This window comes from Leopardus geoffroyi, chromosome E2, assembly GCF_018350155.1.
Source record: "Leopardus geoffroyi isolate Oge1 chromosome E2, O.geoffroyi_Oge1_pat1.0, whole genome shotgun sequence".
In the NCBI taxonomy this organism is placed as follows: domain Eukaryota; kingdom Metazoa; phylum Chordata; class Mammalia; order Carnivora; family Felidae; genus Leopardus; species Leopardus geoffroyi.
In genome coordinates this window covers 57,078,950-57,088,596 of record NC_059335.1, presented here as the reverse complement: position 1 = coordinate 57,088,596, position 9,647 = coordinate 57,078,950, and the positions used below count along the sequence as shown (strand labels likewise).

The 9,647-nt window shown below is 51.5% G+C and overlaps 1 long non-coding RNA gene across 1 annotated transcript; it reads right to left on the bottom strand.

Annotated features, from left to right (window-relative positions):
* Positions 1–2,663: 2,663 nt before the first annotated feature.
* Positions 2,664–6,311, bottom strand: LOC123578343. Its single transcript, XR_006702327.1, has 2 exons — positions 5,294–6,311; positions 2,664–3,134 (listed from the first exon to the last, which is right to left on the bottom strand). It is a non-coding gene; the product is annotated as an uncharacterized LOC123578343 (long non-coding RNA).
* Positions 6,312–9,647: the final 3,336 nt, after the last annotated feature.

Here is a 9,647-nt window from a genome sequence, read left to right as displayed (position 1 = left end):
AGAATCCCCAGCAGGCTCCAGCTGCCGACACAGAGCCCAATGTGGGGCTCGAACTTGTGAACTGTGAGATCATGACCTGAGCTGAAATTACGACGCTTAACCGACTGAGTCACCTAGGTGCCCCATAATAATTTATTTACTTATTTTTTGGGGAGCTGGTGTTACTGGGAGAGACAGGTGGACAATTCCACAGGGACTCTGACGGCCATGCTGGCCTCTCTAAGGCTTTGGATGGTGACAACACAGGTTCTTCCGAGGACAGGTTTCTTTTGAAATAGTCACACATCTCAATGGGTGCCTGGAACCTTCCTCTCTTAGGTCCTCTCCTCCGGCTGATCTGTACCACCCACATCCCCGGAGTTCGGGCTTCTTCCAGACCGAAAGCCAGCAAAACCCAGTGTAAATCCACCAACCCCACGTCTAGTTCAATATTTAGTATAAGAAATTCAACTTTAAGCCGGGGATGTAGGACGCCAAAGTGGTCAGGATGGCACAGCACCGTGGCAGGAAACAGAATTGGGAGCTGGGGCTTTCAAGGGGCGTCTGTGCAGTGCTGGCCTCTCTTCCACGAAAGACTCTGTTCTGCAAACACCTTCTGGACGGTCACTGCTTGTAAATTCACATTAGATATTAGCAGGTTGAAAGTTCTGAGAAGCCCGGGGGCGCCTGGCTGGCTCAGTCGGTGAAGCACGTGACTTCGGCTCCGGTCACGATCTCACCGTTCCGGAGTTCGAGCCCCGCGTCGGGCTCTGTGCTGACGGCTCAGAGCCCGGAGCCTGCTTCGGATTCTGCGTCTCCCTCTCTCTCTCTGATCCTCCCCGGCTCATACTGTGTCTGCTTCAGAAATCAAAGTTCCGAGAAGTCCTGCTTGTGAGAAATCTGTGCACATTGCTTAGTGTAATGCTTCCCCACCTTACTTAGTCACCGAACACATTTTTTTTTTTTTTTTTTTTTTTTTTTGTGAGTAGCAGCTATTTTTATCCGCCCTTTAGAAAACATCTGCTCATGTGTTGCACTGTTCCTTGCTCCTGGTTGTGGTAGTGATGCTTCACACAGAGGGAATGGGGGCCACGGGATGTGGGCTCATATCTGGCCTTGCAGGCTGGTCTGCAGAGAGGGTGCCAGTGAGTGTGACGGGGCAGCTTGAACTTAAATCTCGCCACGATTACTTCGTTCTGGGGAGTTCCAGCCAGCATTCTTGTGCACCGTTTGCCTACCGTTTACACACCTGCCTCACATCAGGCCCTGTGCCAGGCACCAAAGGGGACTAGAAGATGAATCAATGTCCCAAGGGGCCCCCAGGGTCTCTCTCAGACCAGGGGAACGAGACACAGGACAAAGAATTTGAGGACAGTGTGGTGTTAAAATAAAGCCACGTTGGAAATACTTCGGGGATCACAAGAGAATGAGGCTCCCTCTCTTTGCAAGAACCGAGGCTAGTTTTGTCTTAAAGGGTTAGATGAGGGGCACCTGGGTGGCTCAGTCAGTTAAGCGTCCGACTTTGGCTCAGGTCATCATCTTAGGCTTTGTGAGTTCGAGCCCCGTGTCGGGCTCTGTGCGGACGGCTTGGAGCCTGGAGCCTGTTTCGGATTCTGTCTCCTTCTCTCTCTGCCCCACCCCTCCTCACGCTCCGTCTCTCAAAAAACGAATAAATGTTTAAAAAAAAAAAAGGGGGGGATAGATGAGTCGGGTCTTAACGGTGGAATAGGAGGTTACCAGGCAGAGGGGGCTTAAGGACACATTCCAGGGGCGCCAAACAGGGAAATGTGTTGGTGGGAGGTGGTAAAAGGTAAAATCCTCATTCCAGTGGGGTGTTTCCACACCCGGCAGTCCTCTGACACCAGCTGGGGGGGTCCCACAATTCGACTCGGTTCTGACAGTAGCTACCCGGAGACAGTATCAGACCCCCCCCCCCGCCAGGTGAGGGCTCAGTCCTGCAAGGCAGCCTTCCAGGTTGTTTCCTGTGTTCTGCCCTATTCCCAACAAACAGGAGCTTCCCCAGACCCCCTGCTCCTTCGCGGAATTTGCTAGAGCGGCTCACGAGCTCAGAGAAACGTGTTACTGACCTGTTAACAGCCAAGTGGAAAAGACGCACCCAGCAAGCTCTGGGGGAAAGGACGCCGACCTTCCACGACCGCTCTGCCCCTCTTCTGGAACCTCTCGGAACCCAGCCCTTTTTTGGGTTTTAAGGAGGCTTCGTTACCTAGGGACTTCTTTCCCCGGAAGGCTAGGGGTGGGACTGAAAATTGCAACCCTCCAATCTCTCCGTGGCTTCCTCTGGCACCCAGATGGCAGGCTTAGGCACTTTCTAGAAATCACCTCATTAACATAAACTCAGGTGTGGTTGAAAGGGGTTTGTTAAGGATAAAAAGACACCTTTCTAGCTCCGAGCAATTAGGAAATCCCAAGGGTGGGGCGCCTGGGGGGCTCTGCGGGTTAAGCTTCCAACTTCAGCTCAGGGCCTGATCTCACAGTTCGTGGGTTCGAGCCCCGCGTCAGGCTCTGTGCTGACAGCTCTGAGCTTGGAGCCTGCTTGGGATTCTGTACCTCCCTCTCTCTCTGCCCCTCCCCTGCTCATGCTCTGTTTCTGTCTCTCAATAATAAATAAATGTTAAAAAAAAAAAAGAAAAAAAAGGAAATCCCAAGGGTTTTCGGAGCTCTGTGCCTGAAAAGGAATGAAGGCAAATATATATTTCTTACAAATCACAATAGCACAAGGTGGGGGGAGGGGGTCAGATATGAAGGGCTTCGGTTGGTCGTGGGCTGATGAACTTGGAAAGTGAGTGGCTCCCTGGAAAGTGAGTCTGGTGTGCATTTTCCCTGCAAAGAGTGAGTCCCCAGGGCAAGTTGGTAGTCATCTAATCAAAAAAATTCTCAGAGACAGAGAGAGAGAGAGAGAGAGATGATCCAGCAAGCGAAGTCATGTGTTAATGGTAGAATCTAGGTGGTGGTGGCACAGGGGCTCACTGGAGAAGTTCTTTCAGCTTTGCCGTTTAAGACTTTCATAATAAAATTTGGGGGAGGGTGAATTCTCCATTCAAATGTATTACTTCCCTCTTTCTTTTGCGCTGCTCAGTTTTTCTTAGGCTTCTTGTCTCTGATATTAAAGCCGCCAGCAACAGGGCAATTACTTCCTGCAAACAAGTTGTCAGAAGCCTTAAATGAATTTTAGACCTAATTTAATTCCCAATTTACTTGCTTATGAAAAAAAAAAATCTTAATTTCTCCAAACCCAATCAACCCTTGATATAAGTTACAATTCCTTTGTTAAAAAGCCCCTGTAACACGCTAAGCTGGTCCCCCGGAGGTGGTCTGAATGTATCACCCGAGGAGCGGGATGAGAAAGGGGAGCTCAGACCTTCTGAGACAACGGCAGACCCCAAGCACCCATCAAGTGAGACTGGGGGCGTGTCAGGAGAGGGGGTGGGGGGAGGACCGTGCAGAAGATCTGTTCCAAAAGCAAGGGCAGCTCGGGCCCCTCGGGCCCCTGGAACGGCTGCGTTGAGACGTGGGGTGCCAGCAGCTCTGCTCTCTGACCCCTTTTGCTAAACTGTGAAATCACCAAGCAAACCAGGGGGTCGGTGTCAGATAAACGCATTTCTGTGCCGGATGAGGGCATTGTGGGTAACGGACGGAAGCCTCTCCCAGGACTCCGACAAACATCAGGTGTAGGGATACAGCATCACGCTTCCTACTGGCAGGACTGAGCCCGGAGCCACACTGGGCGAATGACGGCCTCTGTCTTTACACTTCCAGATGGGTGGCCCCAGGGATGGGAGGTGGGGAAACCTAGGTTGAAGATGTGTGGAGGTCTGGGGGCACCTGGGCGGCTCAGTCGGTTGAGCCTCCGACTTCGGCTCAGGTCACGATCTCACCGTTCACGAGTTCGAGCCCCGGGTCGGGTCAGTGCAGAAACTGCTTGGGATCCCGTCCCTCCCTGTCTCTCTGTCCCTCTCCAACTCATGCTCTGTCTCTCTCTCTCTCTCTCTCTCTCTCTCAAAAATAAATAAATAAATAAATTTAAACAATTAAAAAATAGACATTTAAATATATATTGAGGTCTGAAGCCCCAGGACCAGTGAATGTGACCTTAATGGGAAGTAGGGTCTTGACAGATATAATTGCTGAGGTGAGATCGTAATGGACCGATGTGGGCCCTGGTCCAGTGGCCGGTGTCCTTATGGGAAGAGGCTGTTAATGTGGACACACACGCAGGAAGGAGAGGCCGCCAGACGATGGGGCAGAGACTGGAGAGAAGCAGCCACAGCCCCGGGGACCCCCAGCACTGCTGCAGCCCCCAGAAGCAGTCAGAGGCAAGCGAGGATTCTCCTCTGGAGCCTTGGGACGAGGGGGCACGGCGCTGCAGACCCCTCGATTTGGAGTTTTAGCCTCCAGAACCGCGAGGGAGCACTTTTCCGTTGTTTTAGGGCCCCAGGTTTGAAGTACTTTGCCACGACACCTCCCCCTCCCCCAACAGGAATGCAGTCAGGAGGAAGCCCGGAGACAAGGTCTGCTGTGACATCCCACACGCCCCTGGCTACTCTCCCCTGGCCTTGGGGCCCGACACACGGGGTCCTTTTTGTGTGGTTCTGTTTCTTGAACCCAAACAGCCAACACTCTCTTCAGCCAGAACCCTGGGCTCAACCAGGGTTGCATTCACTCATCCAATTCCTTCCTTTTGCGGGAACCCTAGGGAGGCAGGGCCCCAGCTTGGCCTCGAGCCTGACTGATAATATTAATATTATTGATTAAGACCAGAGAGTACCCAAGGGGAGGCGGGTCAGCCACGGGGGCTGCGCACAGGGCCGAGAGAGTTCACGTCAGCTCTGGGCTTCTTGGCCTTTCTGGGAGGACAGGGTCCAGGTGGGGTCTGCGGGCTGCTCTCCAAGCTGTCTTCCGGGAGAGAGTTTTCGCTGCGTGGACAGACTGGCTAGCAGAGGGAGCTCCGGCACTGTCACTGACAATTTCCACGTGGCCATTTTGGACCACACCTGGGGACCCAGTGACTTCGCCAAGGTGGGGCCAGCCTGGGGCCATCGGTTTGGGTGGGTGCCGTCCCATCCCTTCTTGAAACGCCGTCACTGGCCCTGACCAGATGAGGCTGTCTCCCATTCCTTAGCGGGTCAGTGACACCCCAGGTGGCCTGACCAGTGGCCGGTGCGAGCCTGTGACCAGTCCCCTTGGCTGTGAGCAGTATGGGCACGGGGGTGGGGGGGGTGGGGGGGGAAGGGGCTTGGGTGGGAGCGGGAGGGGGAGAAAGAGGATGAACAAGCCAAGCCCACCTGTCGCCTACCTGCCTCGGATGGGCCGTGACACTCCTGTCCCCGTCATTGGGACGGTTCACACCTGGAGAAGCCTTGACGACACATGGTTTCTGTTGCTCGTGTGTCCCGCGGTGGGTGCCATCCAACTCTGAGGGAGGGTTTCAAGGATCCAGCCTCTTCCTCTCTCTGTGGGTCCCCAGTCTTCTCTCTCACCCCCACGCTGCCCTTCTCAGGCTCCGAGATCTGAGCCCTGTCCGAGTCCAAGCAGGGGAAAGGGGGGGACCCACTTCTTTTTCCCTTTCACCAGGCAGTGGGATCCTTCCCGGAGCCACTTGGCAGGTTTTCAGTGACTTCTCCTGGAGGAGGGCATTGTCAACCAGCCACGTCCCGCTGCCAGGAAAGCTGCAAAAATGCACAGTTAGCTCTTCTAAATGTTGGAGCCTGTGTTAGTTTCGAAGACCGATGTAACGCTGAGCACAGCCTGCGAGCTTCAAACACCAGCCCCGCGGGGGTTGGCGGAGGCGGGGAGGCGGATTCCGGTCCCTGCCTCTCTCCCAGCTTTTAGAGGCTTCTGGCCATCCTTGATGCTCCTGGCCACGGGACCTAACACTCCGGGATCAGCCTCTGTTGTCACGCGGTGCTCACCCCGTGTCGGTCTCTGTGTCTCTTCTCTTCTTAAAAGGACCCCAGTCACTGGATTTGGGCCCGTGGAGATCTGGCATGACCTCGCCCGAACCTGATGACACCGGCAGAGACTTTCCACATAAGATCACTTTCATGGCTACCAGGGGTGAGGACTTGGACGTATCTGCTGGGGGCACACAACTTAAGCCACGTAACGTAACAGAGGTGGACGGACAGGAAAAGCTTGGGGGCGGTGGTGTTGGGGTGACGCTTGGGGGTTTGTGTCCGGGTGAGGGAGAGCCAGCGGGGGCACCGTGCAGTCAGCCTGGAGTCAGGACAGAGCGGAACTGACTCGCAAAGCGTCCCCAGAGCCTCTTGACCTTCTCATTTTATGGGGTCATTAAACATCCCTACTGTTTAAGCCGTTTGAGTCGCTGCAACTGAAGGCATTCTAATTCCTTTTATTATCGAAATAAAAGATTGGACCATAAATACTGAACTCAGTGCCTTCATTTTGGGCTCAAGTATTAAAATGCTTTCCTTTCTACCCATAAGAAAAAAAAAAGTCAGTCCTGCGTTAGTGACTTTCTTTAGGAAACATAACTCAAAAGATAAATGAGAAATTTGATCTGTTTTTCAAAACGGCAAATGTGATTTCTTTTTGAGTGCCTGAAACTATCCTTAAAACCCTCCAAAAGTTCTTTTAAAATGTAATTTCACAGATCTCTCACTCGTTAGGAGTAAAATCTTGTTACTTGCTCAAGTTAAATGCTATTTCAACACATCTACATATTATAAAATCATCAACTCACAGGCTAACCTGCTTCGGGAAACAGAAGCTGTGCCGGGATCGAGTGTGCACGTTCACGAAAATAAAGATAAACGACTAATAAGTTATTGGTTTTTAATAAATAATCTCCTTATGGAATAACTTCTCCTGCTAGTAAAATATTTACCGTGCTCTTTAAAACCTTTTTAATCAGCTGAAATGCTCAGGAAGCTTTAAATGATTGGATATCCTTTTGTGGCTTAAGAGTTGAAATGATTTTTTATTGAAGTACATTTTAATAAGAAGCAAATTGATTTGAAGTGATTCAGGTCTTCATGGTGTGAAGGCTGTTCAGGCTCGGCTCCTTGGGCTGGAGGGCCCACACCTCTTTTCACTGGGCCGGAAAGGTCACGCTAGCCTGTTCTGGGTAATTAAGAATCAATTCCTTGGAAATTACCTTAGGACCCACTGCTGAAGCTTGAGTGACTCAGCATGGGATTATCTGCCGTGTGGTCCTCCTCTGTGTGTAGGAAATAACATATAAAAACAATAAACTGGGGTATTGATGAACGACGTGGAACCCCCAGCCCATGCCCTGTCTAGACTGGATCAGGGTTTACAAAACAGGAGGCCAGGATTCGCCTGTTGATCAGCGCCCCCGGGGATGGCGGGGTGGGGTGGGGGGCTCTTGTGTTGATTAGTCTGATGCCCAAAGCTATGGGACGACAGGAACGAGGTTGACACCCTAATGCTCAGGTGCTCACGCTGGAGTGAGATCGGAACTCCTTGGAGGGTGTATTAAATCTCTGGCCACCTGACTCCACCCCCAGGGTCTCTGATTGAGTGGGACTGGGCAGGGCCTGGGAACCTGCATCTCTAACAAGTTTCCTGGGAATGCTGATGCTACTGGCCTGAGGGCCCCCTTTTAAGAAGTGGGGCCATAGACAGGAACCTGTCTCCGAGGAAGACATATCCTCCGGCTGTATGTTTTGTTTAAAGCCCAGGCAGAACAAACACCCATTCTCAGAACCAACTATGGAAAACGAGTATCAGTAGAACGCAGAAGAATGACTATTGTCAGCGCTCTAAGTGACCAGAACAGATGCCATTGCAAACCTTTCAGAACCAAGACCAACTAGAGAGCCATCTCAAGAAGTTATACAATCCAGAAGAGACCAGTCGTTAGTTCCCCAGGAAGAAAACGCTTAACATTTCAACAGTGTTAAATGTGGCATAAAGCAGATAATCTACTCCATCAATTTAGTTTCAAAGAATTCTTGCCCAGTTTATTACGTTACTTAGTACAAAAGAGACCCTGTAAGTTCTGAACTTACCAAACAGTAACTTGTCAAAGCATTACTGGTGAATTTTTTCCAGGATCGTCCTGGAATACAGATAAGCTTGAATAAGCCCAAGAAATTTCTGGCAGGGTTCACGGTGAGGGAAATTTTCTCAGTCAGTGATTCCAGAAATACTGGCTCAGCTGTGCCAGAGGGGTCGTACGGGGTCTGCTCTCCATTGTGAGGAAGACAAAGTTGGGTCACAGATCCTTGTTAAGCCTTGTCTGCCATGAGAAAATGAGATTGACCCACCAAAAGAATCTTAACTGCGTTTCCCTTTGATGATGCCGGCAAGATGTATGTTTCATGTAATCAACCTCTCAGAAAAAGGATTCTAGAAGGTCTGGCTCCAGTGATGAGGGCTCACAGCCCCCAGTGCAGACCTGTGGCAATCAGAAACCTTTTTGGAATTCTGTTAGCAAGGCAGCTTGATTTTGACAGCTGGTTTCAAAAGAGTCTGTCTCTTTAAGATGCTTAATATGGGCCCGGTGAACACAGGTTGGGTACACATCAGAGACTGATTTCTTTGTAGGACACCGTTTTGTTCCACTTCCAGCTTTGTGATCTGGACACCAGGCCAGTCCCAGGCTGCTGGTCCACGAAGAATTTGGGCCCATCCTTGACCTCGACAGGATTTTGGAGCAGCATCAGCTAAGTGGTTCTCTTACATTTCCAAGAGAGAGAGAGTATCATTAAAAGAAACAACCATAATATTTTAATTCCCGGAAATGACTCTTCTGATGATTATCCACAGCCCATCAAAATTAACTGGGTTTTCGTCTGCATAACACGCCTTCCGCTTTAAGGTATTTAATATTTAAAGTTTCTTTCTGGAAACGCGTGCTGCGTTTTGATGACAATTTCTCAGGACCCATAAAAGGCAAGGGATAATGAAATGACAGCACTGGTGTAGGGAGGGATTATTCGAGGGCCGATTCGAGGGAGAAGGACCCCCTCTGAAAACCGTTGATCATGTCAACAGCCTCCCAGGGTTCTGCGGCCATTTCTGAGGCTGGGAAAGCGCCTGGCAGAGCGCCCAGCCATCAGACGCCTGACGAAGGTGAATGGGAAGCAAGACATCAGCCGTCAGGGAATCAGAAATCCTCCTGACGGGGTGGCACCATCCAGCCGTCGAAGCAGCAGCGACACGTGGCTGGCACTGAACGCCAGGTAACAGGTGCCGTCTTGACTCCCGAGTGGGGAATGTCAGCTGGGTAGACAGAAGGTTGGCGGAATCCCATCTGATTTGCGCGGTGACTGCCGTCGCCCCATGCGCACCACTGAACAGAACTTCTCGAATGTGAGCTCGGAGCAGACCCTGCTGTCCGGGCCGGCTGCAGGGATTCTGACAGGGCGGAGTTGGGTGCTGCCTGCTCATGGGGTTTTGACGTGCTCCCCGGGGGACTGTCATGTGCAGCCAAGGCTGAGAGCCAGCTAATTCCTCATTTAACCGTCCCCGGTGTTACAATATATAATCCGGAAGCTGCATCTGTAAGAGGTAATGCACTGTGGGGTGTCCACCAGAATCCTGGTTTTGTTCCTTGTCTCGTCTCCGAGGAGCATCTAGGAGCCGTTAGCAGGGGCCCCATATCGGGCGCAGGTTGAACCAAGAACGGGTTGAGCTGGGGTTTCTCCGCCTTGGCATTGTGG